The sequence below is a fragment of the Bubalus bubalis genome, chromosome 8, assembly GCF_019923935.1.
Source record: "Bubalus bubalis isolate 160015118507 breed Murrah chromosome 8, NDDB_SH_1, whole genome shotgun sequence".
NCBI lineage: Eukaryota > Metazoa > Chordata > Mammalia > Artiodactyla > Bovidae > Bubalus > Bubalus bubalis.
In genome coordinates this window covers 87,658,859-87,675,103 of record NC_059164.1, presented here as the reverse complement: position 1 = coordinate 87,675,103, position 16,245 = coordinate 87,658,859, and the positions used below count along the sequence as shown (strand labels likewise).

The following is a 16,245-nucleotide window of genomic DNA, read 5'->3' as shown; positions in this document are numbered from 1 at the left end:
TTTCTGTCTTTAAAGATTCAGTACCATGGAAAGATTTGTAGGCTGCTCAGAAGTGACAGACACTCGAGTGGCACTCTTTTGCAGAGAAGCTTTTAAAAGACGAAAACCAAAAACTTCCCAGCCTGGACTGCACAATTTGGGTTAGATTTTAAATTTTAGGTTAATAATAAATGGAGCTCAAGAACACAAAAAATAAAGTAGGTTGCACCCTTAATGAGTGCAAAAAGACAAAAGCTAAATTTAAATTTTATTAAACATAGAATTATCAGAAACCGAGAAGCCACCTTTTGATGATATGTAAAACTGAAAAGAAAGTGTTCCTTTAAAAAGAATTTTCTACCTATTTTGAAAAGATTTACAGTAGAGGGAGCTGTAGGAAAGAGAGAGATATTTCAAATTTAAGTTTTCAAAACTCCATATGGACAGTTAAAATTAGAATTATCAAGCACAAATTATCGTTTTATATAATATCAGAAACTTCTGCAACGGGCATCTGGGGAAATCTTTATTTTGGGAAGTATCAAGTATTACATTGGTTGCTTTGGCAGTGGTTATACTTGGAGATTTCATGCTCAGTTTTCTCCCAAACTTGTCAATCTCCTCCTCTTCTAGGGAAGGATAAAAGAAGAGGCAGAGAAAAGTAAAAATGTTTCTACCATACTATTCTGGAATTTTTTTTTTCCTTCAGGACACAAAAGCCATGGGAAGAAATGTGCTTCTCTAATACAAGTATATAGGGTGAGCAGACATTTTGGTGTGCTGGGGACAGTCATAATTGACACCTTGTAGCGGAGAAGGTGATGGCACCCCACTCCAGTACTCTTGCCTGGAAAAATCCTATGGACGGAGGAGCCCGGTAGGCTGCAGTTCATGGGGTCGCTAGAGTCGGCCTCAGCAGTCGCCACAGGACTGGAAAAGGTCAGTTTTCATTCCAATCACAAAGAAAGGTGAAGCTAGAGAATGTTCAAGATATCGCACAACTATACTCATCTCACACACTAGCAAAGTAATGCTCAAAATTCTCCAAGCCAGGCTTCAACAGTATGTGAACTGTGAACTTCCAGGTGTTCAAACTGGTTTTACAAAAGGCAGAGGAACCAGAGATCAAATTGGTAACATCCATTGGATCATAGAAAAAGCAAGAGAGTTCCAGAAAAGCATCTACTTCTGCTTTATTGATTATACCAGAGCTTTTGACTATGCGGATCTGTGGATCACAATAAACTGTGGAAAATTCTTCAAGAGGTGGGAATACCAGACCACCTTACCTACCTCCTGAGAAATCTGTATGCAGGCCAAGAAACAATAGTTAGAACTGGACATGGACCATCGGACTGGTTCCAAATTAGGAAAGGAGTAGGTCAAGGCTGTATATTGTCACCCTGCTTATTTAACTTATATGCAGACTATATCATGTGAAATACCGGGCTGGATGAAGCACAAACTAGAATCAAGATCACCAGGAGAAATATCAATAACTTCAGATATGCAGATGACACCACCCTTATGGCAGAAAGTGAAGAGGAACCTCTTGATGAAAGTGAAAGAAGAGAATGAAAAAGTTGGCTTCAAACTCATTATTCAAAAAATGAAGATCATGGCATCCGGTTCCATCACTTCATGGCAAGTAGGTGAGGAAACAATGGAAACAGTGACAGATTTTATATTTCTGGGGCTCCAAAATCACTGCAGATGGTGACTGCAGCCATGAAATTAAAATACACTTGCTCCTTGGAAGAAAAGCTATGACCAATCTAGACAGTGTATTAAAAAGCAGAGACATTACTTTGCTGACAAAGGTTCATCTAGTCAAAGCTATGGTTTTTCCAGTAGTCATGTATGGATGTGAGAATTGGACCATAAAGAAAACTGAGCACTGAAGAATTGATGTTTTTGAACTGTGGTGTTGGAGAATATTCATTTGAAGGACTGATGCTAAAGCTGAAGTTCCAATACTTTGGCCACCTGATGCAAAGAGCTGACTCATTGGAAGACACCCTGATGCTTGAAAGATTAAAGGCAGGAGGAGAAGGGGACAACAGAGGATGAGATGGTTGGATGGTATCACTGACTCGATGGACTTGAGTTGAGCAAGTTCCAGGAGTTGGTGATGCACAGGGAAGCCTGGTGTGCTGCAGCCCATGGGGTCACAAAGAGTCGGAAAAGACTGAGCGACTGAACTGAAAGTGAAATGTACTGAACATCATAGCTTAGTGCAGCCTATCTTAAATATACTCAGAACATGTACATTCGGCAAAATCAACTAACACAAACTATTTTATAATAAAATGCTGAATATCTCATGAAATTTATTGAGATAAATAAATTTTATCTCAGAAGGAAGGAAAAGAATATACAGCATGTTTGTATGGGGGCAGAATGGTGGTAAGTGTATGAGTTGTTTACCCCTGTGACTGTGTGGTCCACTGGAAGCTGTGGCATTGCAGCTGTCCAGCATCACAAGAGAGAAAGTAGGACAAATCAATAGCCCCGGGAAAATGTCAGAATTCAGAATCTGAAGTATGGTTTCAATTGGATGAATACTGCTTTTGCCTCATATAAAGCTGAAAAATCGTCAACCCTCTATAAGTCAGGAAATGTCTGCACTGAAAACAGAAGTTTCAGACCATGTTTTCAGGGGTCATTTCTATAGCTCATTATGAAAGAAGTTTCTCCGATGTGAAGAGCACCCAAAACCCTAGTAAGCTTAGTGCTCCCTCCTGAGTGTGAAGATTCTTTTTGGTGTTTGTTCTACAACTGCCATTTGCCATTGATGATCATTCTTCTCTTCCTTTGGGGAGTAAGAGGGAGAGGACACTGCCTGAGTAAAACAAAGGACAAGAAAAGAAGTTTCAAAGTACTTTGTAATTAGCTGACAAACTGCAAGAACATGAAATTACAAAAAATGTAAAATCAAAACAATAAAATTGGTGACATCAGTTGATATGATTTTATTTATTAACTTTATTCTTTATTTCTGAGAATTTAACTGCTTAGAAATAAGAGTAAGGTTTTTCATATTTTAAAATTTAACTAGAGAATTGCTAGTCATCTTCAATAAACCAATTTGTACTTTTTTACTCTTTCTCCTCATGAGAGGAAAGGCTTCATATAATCTTTGGTTCAAGTTAATGAGCACACTGAAATATTTCATTTATTTTAAAGACAATGCTAAGGTCCATTTATATAGAATACACCAAAATTCCTTTTCTAGATTAACTACCAAACTATCCCAACCCCACTCAATTCCAATTAAATTTAAGAAATAATTGTTTTGGAGACATAAATTGATGGAACAGAATAGAGAACCCAGAAATAAGCCCATACACATATAGTCAATTACTTTATGAGAAAGGAGTCAAGAATATACAATGGAGAAGGATAATCTCTTCAATACATGGTGTTGGGAAAACCAAACAGCCACATGCAAAGGAATGAAATTGGACCACTATCTTCTACTACACACAAAAATATCTCAGAATGGACTAAAGACTTGAAACCATGAAGCTTCTAGAAGAAAACATAAGTAGTAAGCTTCTTGACATCTATCTTGGCAATAATTTTGGGGGGTTTGATACTAAAAATAAAGGAAACAAATGCAAAAATAAACAAGGAATTACATCATACTAAAGCTTCTGCACAGCAAAGGAAACTATCAACAAAATTAAAAGGTAACCTACTGAATAGGAGAAAATATTTGCAAATCATATTCTTGATCAATGGTTAATATTCAAAATATATAAAGAACTCACACAACTCAGTGACAAAAAAACAAACAATCTGATTTTAAAATAGGCAGAGGAGCTAAATAAACATTTTACAAAGGAGACATTAAGACCATTAGGTATATGAAAAGATGCTCAATATTGCAAATCATTAGGAAATGAAAATCAAATTAACAATGAAACCTGACACCTGTTAGAATGACTATTATTTAAAAGATAAGAAATAACAAGTATTGGCAAGGGAGGAGATGTTGAAAAGGGAGCTTGGATACTAAATATGGAAGTGTAAATTGGTGTAGCCACTATGGAAAGCAGTATAGAGTTTACTCAAAAATTAAAAATAGGACAATCACATGATATAGTAATTACATTTCTGGGTATTTATGTAAAGAAAACAAAAACACCTAACTTGAAAAGATATATGCACTCCCATGTTCATGGAAGTGTTATTTGCAATAGCCAAGATATGGAAACAACATAAATGCCCATTAATGGATAAATGGCTCAAGTAATGTGATACACACAGATCAGATCAGTTGCTCAGTCATGTCCGACTCTTTGCGACCCCATGAATCACAGCACGCCAGGCCTCCCTGTCCATCACCAACTCCCGGAGTTCACTCAGACTCACATCCAGCGAGTCAGTGATGCCATCCAGCCATCTCATCCTCTGTCATCCCCTTCTCCTCCTGCCCCCAATCCCTCCCAGCATCAGAGTCTTTTCCAATCAGTCAACTCTTCGCATGGGGTGGCCAAAGTACTGGAGTTTCAGCTTTAGCATCATTCCTTCCAAAGAAATCCCAGGGCTGATCTCCTTCAGAATGGACTGGTTGGATCTCCTTGCAGTCCAAGGGACTCTCAAGAGTCTTCTCCAACACCACAGTTCAAAAGCATCAATGCTTCGGCGCTCAGCCTTCTTCACAGGCCAACTCTCACATCCGTACATGACCACTGGAAAAACCATAGCCTTGACTAGACGAAACTTTGTTGGCAAAGTAATGTCTCTGCTTTTGAATATGCTATCTAGGTTGGTCATAACTTTCCTTCCAAGGAGTAAGCGTCTTTTAATATCATGGGTGCAGTCACCATCTGCAGTGATTTTGGGGCCCCCAAAAATAAAGTCTGACACTGTTTCCACTGTTTCCCCATCTATTTCCCATGAAGTGGTGGGACCAGATGCCATGATCTTCGTTTTCTGAATGTTGAGCTTTAAGCCAACTTTTTCACTCTCCACTTTCACTTTCATCAAGAGGCTTTTGAGTTCCTCTTCACTTTCTGCCATAAGGGTGGTGTCATCTGCGTATCTGAGGTTATTGATATTTCTCCCGGCAATCTTGATTACAGTTTGTGTTTCTTCCAGTCCAGCGTTTCTCATGATGTACTCTGCATATAAGTTAAATAAACAGGGTGACAATATACAGCCTTTATGAACTCCTTTTCCTATTTGGAACCAGTCTGTTGTTCCATGTCCAGTTCTAACTGTTGCTTCCTGACCTGCATATAGGTTTCTCAAGAGGCAGGTCAGGTGGTCTGGTATTCCCATCTCTTTCAGAATTTTCCACAGTTTATTGTGATCCACACAGTCAAAGGCTTTGGCATAGTCAATAAAGCAGAAATAGATGTTTTTCTGGAACTCTCTTGCTTTTTCTATGATCCAGCGGATGTTGGCAATTTGATCTCTGATTCCTCTGCCTTTTCTAAAACCAGCTTGAACATCAGGAAGTTCACAGTTCACATATTGCTGAAGCCTGGCTTGGAGAATTTTGAGCATTACTTTACTAGCATGTGAGATGAGTGCAATTGTGCGGTAGTTTGAGCATTCTTTGGCATTGCCTTTCTTTGGGATTGGAATGAAAACTGACCTTTTTCAGTCCTGTGGCCACTGCTGAGTTTTCCAAATTTGCTGACATATTGAGTGCAGCACTTTCATATCATTATCTTTCAGGATTTGGAATAGCTCAACTGGAATGCCATCACCTCCACTAGCTTTGTTCGTAGTAATGCTTTCTAAGGCCCACTTGACTTCACATTCCAGGATATCTGGCTCTAGGTCAGTGATCACACCATCGTGATTATCTGGGTTATGAAGATCTTTTTTGTATAGTTCTTCTGTGTATTCCTGCCATCTCTTCTTAATATCTTCTCCTTCTGTTAGGGCCATACCATTTCTGTCCTTTATCGAGCTCATCTTTGCATGAAATGTTCCTTTGGTATCTCTGATTTTCTTGACGAGATCCCTAGTCTTTCCCATTCTGTTGTTTTCCTCTATTTCTTTGCATTGATCACTGAGGAAGCCTTTCTTATCTCTTCTTGCTATTCTTTGGAACTCTGCATTCAGATGTTTATATCTTTCCTTTTCTCCTTTGCTTTTCGCTTCTCTTCTTTTCACAGCTATTTGTAAGGCCTCAAACAGATGTATATACAATGAAATATTTAGCTATACAAAATGAAATCTTTCCATTTGCAATAACGCGGGTGGATCTTGAGGGGATTACAAGTAAAATAAATCAAACAGAGAAAGTCAAATACAATAGAAGCTCACTTGAATGAGGAATCTAAGAAAAACCAAGGTAACAGACACAGAACAGATAGGTGGTTGCCAGACCAGGCAGTGGGAGGGAGGAAGTGGGAGAAATGGGTAAAGGGAGTCAGAAGGCACAAACTGCCAGTCATGAAATAAATAATCCATGGGGGTGTAATGTACACAGTGACCATACTTAACAACACTGTATTGCATAACTGAAAGTTGCTAAGAGATTAAGCCATAGAAGTTATCACAAGAAAAATTTTGAAAACAATGTGTGGTGACAAATAGTTAACTAGACTTAAGATGGACACCATCTGGCAATATAGTCAATGTCAAATCATGCTGTATACCTGAAACTAATATAATGTTGTATGTCAATTATTTCTCAATTTTTTTAAGTTTAAAAATTTTTTAAGGTTTAATAAGATTTTTTTTCTAATACCTCAATATGAAAATAAAAACTGAATGAGAAATAATATAAGTAAATGCCTAAACTTACCACATCCTCATGAGCCAACAAGGGGCAGGTTATGACTGGTGGGTAAAGGAAAATGTGAAACTTATTCTTCAAGAGGATTAAATACACGTAGAAAACAATGCTGGCTAATAAATTATGTTTCAAAATAACATTGAGATTTCAAATGGATGAGTATTACACTGGAAGGAATTTTTTAAATGTAGAGAAACAGAGTGACTTCAAACTAATTAAATCATACAGATGATAGACTTTTTTGACTTTTTAAGTACCAAAAGAAAAGAAACTTCTATTTTTACTTTATAAGGAATTTGTGTACCCAAAACAATGTGTTCAGAAAAAAATTCATATTGAAATTGAAGTCAAGGAAAACCAGGTTTAAAATGCAAGACACTCATTACAGATAAATGTGTCATAAAAAAAAATGAAAACATGGAGCTGAAATGAATAAATTAAAAAATGGTAAGAAAAATGTAAATGAAAGGATTCATAATTCCCTTTCAAAGTATTGTATGTTTCCAAGTATCTAAAGAAAAGAGTTTGCTGATAAAAGAGTAAGGAATTAGAAAATATTAGCTAAAATGGAGCTAAGAAAATAAGTGATTGTGTACACCCGCGGCAGATTCATGTTGATGTATGGCAAAACCAATACAATATTGTAAAGTAATTAGCCTCTAATTAAAATAAATAAATTTAAATTGAAAAAAGATTACAGGAAATGTGCAGTTAAGAAATAGCATCTTTATGTAAGGCTGTGAGGAAAAGGAAGAGAAGAGAATACATTGAATGTGAATCAGTCAAAGAGAAGTGGCAGCATTTTAACAATATGAAGGGAGTTGGGAATGAGCCTACTTATATATTAAGAGTTAACTGATAAATGTGGATACCTCATTTCTGAATGACTGTAAGTCTCTTACAAGTCTGCCAACTTCCACTCCTGCGTTCTTCATTCAGTTGCAACATGGCAACCACAGTGTCCTCTTACAACCTTAAGTCAGAACATACCCCTACTGTGCTTAAAGTTCTTCAGTGATGCCCCATGTGCCTCAGCGTAAAAATTAAGGTTTTTTATGATCCTGGAAAGTTCTACATGATTGGGACACAGTTACCTACCTCTCTGACTTCTTCTCCTGACTCTCCCCAGGATCACTCTCTAGTCACAAGGACACTCTTGGATCATTACAACAGACTCAGCAAGTGTCTTCCTCAGAGCCTTCACTCCAACAGCAATTCTCAAGGGATGCCCCAGGAATCTCTAAGTTTCAAGGACCCTTTCATGGAATGTAAAATGTCAACTACAGAACAAAAACTCAACAAACTTGAAGAGTGTAAAAGAGACCCAAGACCAAATCATTGAGAATCCCTTTCCAGCTTGAAGGGCACTTCCCTCACAAATCTGCTGGGATCAGTCCCACACGTCCCTCAAGACTTTGCCTGTTCCTCCCTCTCCCAGTGAGACCTACCCTGACCACCTCCTCTAAATCCTAGACTTCTGAGTCTCCCTTAGGTTTCCTCATTTCCTCTGTTCTTTTTTTAATTCATTTCTTTTTAATAGAAGGATAATTGCTTTACAGTATTGGGTTAGTTTCTACCAACCATCAACATGAATCAGCCATAAGTTTACCCATTTCCCATCCCACTTGAACATCCCTCCCACCCCCTGACCCCTCCCACCAGGACGTGGTAACACCTAGAGGGCAAGGAAATCTTGGAAAGAATTTGTATATGTAATTATATGCTCCAGTTTGGGAATGACACACACCACTTCCATTACAACTCATTACCCATTAGCTAGAACTAATCACATGGCCCCACCCAACCAAACTAGGGACCAGAAAGTAGACTTCTACCATTTACCTGAAGGAAAGAAGCTGGAAATATTTCATGACTAGAACTATAATACACGGTGAATTGCATTTCAAATTTGGTAAAACAATTTAATAACTAAGATTAATAAAATTTCCTGTGAAATTAGTTCAGAATACACAATGATTGTAGAAAACATCTATGCTAATTTTGTTATAAATAATAAGTGGTTTTCTATTGAATTATATAGCAGAAAATAGGTTAATATATATTATATTCATCATAATGAACTTTATTAATGATTTGACCTTGGGAGCATTCATTTGTTACCCATATCTTTCCTTCCTTCCTTCCTTCCTTCCTTCCTGGCTCCCTCCCTTACTTTCTTTCTTCCTTCTGTTTTTTTTTTTCCTTCCCTCTTCTTCCTTTCAGGAAATATTTCTTGAACTCTTCTACGTACAGCTAACTGGATTATGAAGATATAACAACGAATAGACAGGATTTCTATAAGCCCCCACAGAGCTTATAGTCTGCTGACAACAAACAGGCAAGCAGAATTTAAAAATGACAATAGTTATGGATCGTGATAAATGTTATAATGGAGACAAACATTTGATAAAGAATGAGAAAAATAGTCAGGAAAGTCTGAAGAGGTATTAGAGACGAGATCTGTGGACTGTGAGGCAGCAAGTCTTACAAAGATCCAGAGAAAGAGAATTCCAGACACGAGGAACATGACTGAGAAATAGCAGAGTCCTGTATGGTCTGAGCTGTGGGAGGGAGGAGGAGAGTGGTGAAAGATGAAGTTAGATAGTCAGGCAGAGAACAACCCATGCAGGGCTTTGCTGATGAAGTGATGGGTTTTGATTTTAGTCCAAGATCAATGGAAAGTCATCAAAGGGTTTTAAGCAAGGAATTGACAGGGTTACTTTTATGTTTTTAAAAGATTACATTGACTTCTGGGGGAAATACAGAATGGATGGGGGACTATTAGGAAGTGAAATGCAGAAATCCAATTGGTTTTCATTAAATTTATATAATGAAGAAAGGGAGAAAGAAACATTCAACACATATTTAACAAGAAAACCAACAAGATTTCCTGCTGGATTAGATGTAGAGATAAAAGAAAAGGGAAAACTTAATTAAGCACTTATTTTGAGTACTGTGTTCATTATTTTATGTAAAGAGGAAGCTCATAATTTTGAGTCATACTATGTCATATATATTATATACATTTCACATATACAATATATACATTTTACATATATGCATATATATGTTTATTTATGAATGTACTTATTATCTTAAGTAAATTACATAGAATGTAATTGCTTTGTCTATAAATACTTTGGTTTTCAATTTGAATCCCCTACATCTGAATAGGAAAAACTTTAACTATCAAGTTCCATTAAAATTAATCTAGAATGGCATTGAAACATGTAAAATATCATGTATGAAATGAGTTGCCAGTCCAGGTTCGATGCACGATACTGGATGCTTGGGGCTGGTGCACTGGGATGACCCAGAGGGATGGAATGGGGAGGGAGGAGGGAGGAGGGTTCAGGATGGGGAACACATGTACACCTGTGGTGGATTCATTTTGATATTTGGCAAAACAAATACAGTTATGTAAAGTTTAAAAATAAAATAAAATTAAAAAAAAATTAATCTGATCCAACATCTTTTAAAGTATAATGGTTTTTTTCTATAGAGTAAAAGTCTTATCTGGTCTCCTTTCTTCTGTCTCTTCCCTAAGGATGATGTCCTTTTCATGCAGGGGTACATCCTGGAGTGTAAAGTCAAGTGGGCATTAGGAAGCATTACAATGGACAAAGCTAGTGGAGGTGATGGAATTCCAGTTGAGCTATTCCAAATCCTGAAAGATGATGCTATGAAAGTGCTGCACTCAATATGTCAGCAAATTTGGAAAACTCAGCAGTGGCCACAGGACTGAAAAAGGTCAGTTTTCATTCCAATCTCAAAGAAAGGCAATGCCAGAGAATGTTCCAACTACCACACAATTGCACTCATCTCACATGCTAGCAAGGTAATGCTCAATATCTTTCAAGCTAGGCTTCAACAGTACATGAACCAAGAACTTCCAAGTGCACAAGTTGGATTTAGAAAAAACAGAGGAATCAGAGATAAAATTGCCAACATCCGTTGGATCACAGAAAAAACAAAGGATTTCTAGAAAAACATCTACCTCTGCTTCATTGACTACACTAAAGCCTTTGACTGTGCAGATCATGACAAACTGTAGAAAATTCTTAAAGATGTGGGCATACCAGACCACCTGACCTGCCTCCTGAGAAATCTGTATGCAGGTCAAGAAGCAACAGTTAGAACTGGATATGGAACATCCATGACTGATTCCATATGGGGAAAGGAGTAGGTCAAGGCTGTATATTGCCACCCTGCTTATTTAACTTCTATGCAGAGTACCTCATGCAAAATGCCAAGCTAGATGAAGCACAAGCTGGAATCAAGATTGCTGGGAGAAATATCAATAACCTCAGATACGTAGATGACACCACCCTTATGGCAGAAAGTGAAGATGAACTAAAGAGCCTCTTGATGAAAGTGAAATAGGAGAGTGAAAAAGCTGGTTTAAAACTCAACATTCAAAAAACTGAGATCATAGCATCCAGTCCCATCACTACATGGCAAACAGATGGGGAAACAATGGAAACAGTGACAGACCTTATTTTCTTGGGTTCTAAAATCTCTGTGGACAGTGACTTTAGCCAGGAAATTAAAAGATGCTTTCTTCTTGGAAGGAAAGGTATGACAAATCTAGACAGCATATTAAAAAGCAGAGGCAAGACTTTGTTCACAAAGGTCCATATAGTCAAAGATATCATTTTTCCAGTAGTCATGTAGGGATGTGAGAGTTGAACCATAAAGAAAGCTGAGTGCTGGAGAATTGATGCTTTCAAACTGTGGTGCTGGAGAAGACTCTTGAGAGTCCCTTGGACAGCAAGGAAATCAAACCAGTCAATCCCAAAGGAAATCAACCCTGAATATTCACTGGAAGGACTGATGCTGAAGCTGAAACTCCAATACTTTGGCTATCTGATGCAAAGAGTCAACTCACTGGAAAAGACCCTGATGCTGGGAAAGATTGAGGCAGAAGGATAAGGGGATGACAGAGTATGAGATAGTTGGATAACGTAATTGACTCAATGGACATGAGCTTCAGCAAACTCCAGGAGACAGTGAAGGACAGGGAAGCCTGATGTGCTGCAGTCCATGGGATGTCAAAGAGCCCGACATGACTGAGAAATTGAACAACAATGTGGGAGCAGCTTATACAACCTCATCTCAGCAGGGCAAGATCAGGGGTCTTGAGTGTCATGTCCTTTGCCTCTTCTGGTTTCAGTGAAATTTCTTACTCCATCAGGATGCTGCTGATAGCTCTCCAGCCTGATGTTCAATTTCTTGGGGTCAGTTTATCCTATATAAGCTCAAAGGCAACACAGGAAACCTAAGGCTCCAGGCCTTCCTCCTCCTGACCTTGGTTCATTCTCAGGTTGGAATATGACCGCCCACGTGTGTGCTTCCTCCCAGAGCCTCAGAAGGAGAGCAGAGGGTGAAAGTGAACCTCCCCACTCTTGGTGTTCCTCTCACTTAAAGAATGGCCAGATCCAGGCCAGAGCCACAACCCAGAGAGGAAAAAATGTAGAGTATCCTCTCTTTTCACTCTCTTACTCTTCTCTTCTTCCCATAATTATCCTTCATTTGAAAGTGGTGAATTTTACCTAGAGAGGGCCTGGCTGTCGTCACACAGGTAGAAGGGGTAAGATCTCTCCATCACTGATGAACTGCTAAGCTGAGTCCTACAAGTTTATAGGCTGTCATCTTATTGCACGATCAAATGTATATGTCAGAAGCAGAATTTTAATTTATTCTATTTGTATTCCTCATATAACAAACTTTAGATTCAGCCTTCACAGATGGAAACTCTCTTAACACCAAGGTAAAGTCATGAATTCAGAAAAGTCAAAAAGAAAATTATACTATTTACTTTTTTTTAAATTTTATTTTATTATTTAACTTTATAATATTGTATTGGTTTTGCCATATATCAACATGAATCCACCACAGGTATACACGTGTTCCCCATCCTGAACCCTCCTCCCTCCTCCCTCCCTGTACCATCCCTCTGGGTCGTCCCAGTGCACCAGCCCCAAGCATCCAGTATCATGCATCGAACCTGAGCTGGCAACTCGTTTCATATATGATATTATACATGTTTCAATGCCATTCTCCCAAATCATCCCACCCTCTCCCTCTCCCTCTCCTACAGGGTCCAAAAGACTGTTCCATACATCAGTGTCTCTTTTGCTGTCCCGTATACAGGGTTATTGTTACCATCTTTCTAAATTCCATATATATGCATTAGTATACTGTATTGGTGTTTTTCTTTCTGGCTTACTTCACTCTGTATAATAGGCTCCAGTTTCATCCACCTCATTAGAACTGATTCAAATGTATTCTTTTTAATGGATGAGTAATACTCCATTGTGTATATGTACCACAGCCTTCTTATCCATTCATCTGCTGATGGACATCTAGGTTGCTTCCATGTCCTGGCTATTATAAACTGTGCTGCGATGAACATTGGGGTACACGTGTCTCTTTCAATTCTGGTTTCCTCGGTGCGTATGCCCAGCAGTGGGATTGCTGGGTCATAAGGCATGTCTATTTCCAGTTTTTTAAGGAATCTCCACACTGTTCTCCATAGTGGCTGTACTACTTTGCATTCCCACCAACAGTGTAAGAGGGTTCCCTTTTCTCCACATCCTCTCCAGCATTTATTGCTTGTAGTCTTTTGGATCGCAGCCATTCTGACTGGCATGAAATGGTACCTCATAGTGGTTTTGATTTGCATTTCTCTGATCATGAGTGATGTTGAGCATCTTTTCATGTGTTTGTTAGCCATCTGTATGTCTTCTTTGGAGAAATGTCTATTTAGTTCTTTGGCCCATTTTTTGATTGGGTCATTTATTTTTCTGGAATTGAGGTGCAGGAGTTGCTTGTATATTTTTGAGATTAGTTGTTTGTCAGTTGCTTCATTTGCTATTATTTTCTCCCATTTTGAAGGCTATCTTTTCACCTTGCTTATAGTTTCCTTTGTAGTACAGAAGCTTTTAAGTTTAATTAGGTCCCATTTGTTTATTTTTGCTTTTATTTACAGTATTCTGGGAGGTGGGTCATAGAGGATCCTGCTGTGATGTATGTCGGAGAGTGTTTTGCCTATGTTCTCCTCTAGGAGTTTCATAGTTTCTGGTCTTACGTTTAGATCTTTAATCCATTTTCAGTTTATTTTTGTGTATGGTGTTAGAAAGTGTTCTAGTTTCATTCTTTTATAAGTGGTTGACCAGTTTTCCCAGCACCACTTGTTAAAGCGATTGTCTTTAATCCATTGTATATTCTTGCATCCTTTGTCAAAGATAAGGTGTCCATAGGTGCATGGAGAAAATTTGAAATGGTGAAAAATTGAAAGCATTTCCCCTAAAGTCAGGAACAAGACAAGGGTGCCCACTTTCACCACTACTATTCAACATAGTTTTGGAAGTTTTGGTCACAGCAATCAGAGCAGAAAAAGAAATAAAAGGAATCCAAATTGGAAAAGAAGAAGTAAAACTCTCACTGTTTGCAGATGACATGATCCTCTACATTGAAAACCCTAAAGACTCCACCAGAAAATTACTAGAGCTAATCAATTAATATAGTAAAGTTGCAGGATATAAAATCAACACACAGAAATCCCTTGCATTCCTATACACTAATAATGAGAAAACAGAAAGAGAAATTAAGGAAACAATTCCATTCACCATTTCAATGAAAAGAATAAAATACTTAGGAGTATACCTACCTAAAGAAACTAAAGACCTATATATAGAAAACTATAAAACACTGGTGAAAGAAATCAAAGAGGACACTAATAGATGGAGAAATATACCATGTTCATGGATTGGAAGAATCATTATAGTGAAAATGAGTATACTACCCAAAGCAATCTATAGATTCAATGCAATCCCTATCAAGCTACCAATGGTATTCTTCACAGAGCTAGAACAAATAATTTCACAATTTACATGGAAATACAAAAAACCTCGAATAGCCAAAGCGATCTTGAGAAAGAAGAATGGAACTGGAGGACTCAACCTGCCGAACTCTACTACAAAGCCACAGTCATCAAAAGAGTATGGTACTGGCACAAAGACAGAAATATAGATCAATGGAACAAAATAGAAAGCCCAGAGATATATCTGAGGTTATTGATATTTCTCCAGGCAATCTTGATCCCAGCTTGTGCTTCTTCCAGCCAGTGTTTCTCATGATGTACTCTGCATATAAGTTAAATAAGCAGGGTGACAATATATAGCCTTGACATACTCCTTTGCCTATTTGGAACCAGTCTGTTGTTTCATGTCCAGTTCTAACTGTTGCTTCCTGACCTGCATACAGATTTCTCAAGAGGCAGGTCTGGTGGTCTGGTATTCCCATCTCTTTCAGAATTTTCCACAGTTTATTGTGATCCACACAGTCAAAGGCTTTGGCATAGTCAATAAAGCAGAAATAGATGTTTTTCTGGAACTCTCTTGCTTTTTCCATGATCCAGCGGATGCTGGCAATTTGATCTCTGGTTCCTCTGTCTTTTCTAAAACCAGCTTGAACATCTGGAAGTTCACGGTTCATGTATTGTTGAAGCCTGGCTTGGAGAATTTTGAGCGTGACTTTACTAGCATGTGAGATGAGTGCAATTGTGCGGTAGTTTGAGCATTCTTTGGCATTGCCTTTGTCCATATTGTAGTATATATCAGTCCTTCTTTCCTTTTTACAGCTGAATAATATTTCTTTCCTTGTATGCAGAAATCACATTTTGTTTATCCATTTGTCCTCCAATGGATATTTGGTTTATTTCCACATTTTGGCTGAATAATACTGCCTTGAACTTTAGTGTGTATATATATATAAACATATGCTTTCATTTGTATTCAAATGAAATTACCATATCCTAGAAATGGAATTTTAGGTTACATGATACCTATATTTAATAATAAGGACTTGATTTTTAATTCTGGCTCTTTTCTTATCCTGTGTTTTAAATCAAACTATTCCTCAGTTACTTTTTGTATAGAATGGAGCCAACAGTACTTCACATGCTTGTTTTAAAGCAATTAACTATGTAAAAGGCTTATAACTATAGACATCATACAAGTGTTTTTTAAATCAATTTTAAGTTCTTCTTCTCTAAAGATTTTGTGAGAATCCTAATCATTTTGTAACAAAAGGAACAGTCTCAGATATCATCAGACCTGGACACCTTTTCCAGTAATAATCATTGTTTGTTTTCCAAGAATGTCTAAAGTCATATTTTTCTGTGTTTAAATTGAGACTTTTCTTTAGTGCCATGCGATTTTTTCAGGCAAGAATATTGAAGTGGGTTGCTGATTCCTTCTCCAATAGGTATTAATAAATAGTGCTTATTATTTACATTGGCAAAAGATCAAAGTTCACCTAAATATAAACTTTATAGAGGCTTCATTTCCCTGCAGTGTAGCTTCCAAACACTTCACTTCCTACTTTACTTTTAAGTTCTGGGGAAGAGTTTTAATTATTTTCTTGGCCCTACACTCTTAACCCTAGTGTCTTACCCTATATGTCTCTGTCACATGGCACTCAAGGAGCCAGTTTTATTC

At 37.7% G+C, this 16,245-nt stretch overlaps 1 non-coding gene across 1 annotated transcript; it reads left to right on the top strand.

The window, feature by feature from the left end:
* The first annotated feature begins 2,622 nt into the window (after positions 1-2,622).
* On the top strand, positions 2,623-2,827 carry LOC112586709. Its single transcript, XR_003111198.2, has one exon. It is a non-coding gene; the product is annotated as a small nucleolar RNA U3 (small nucleolar RNA).
* The last annotated feature ends 13,418 nt before the right edge of the window (positions 2,828-16,245 follow it).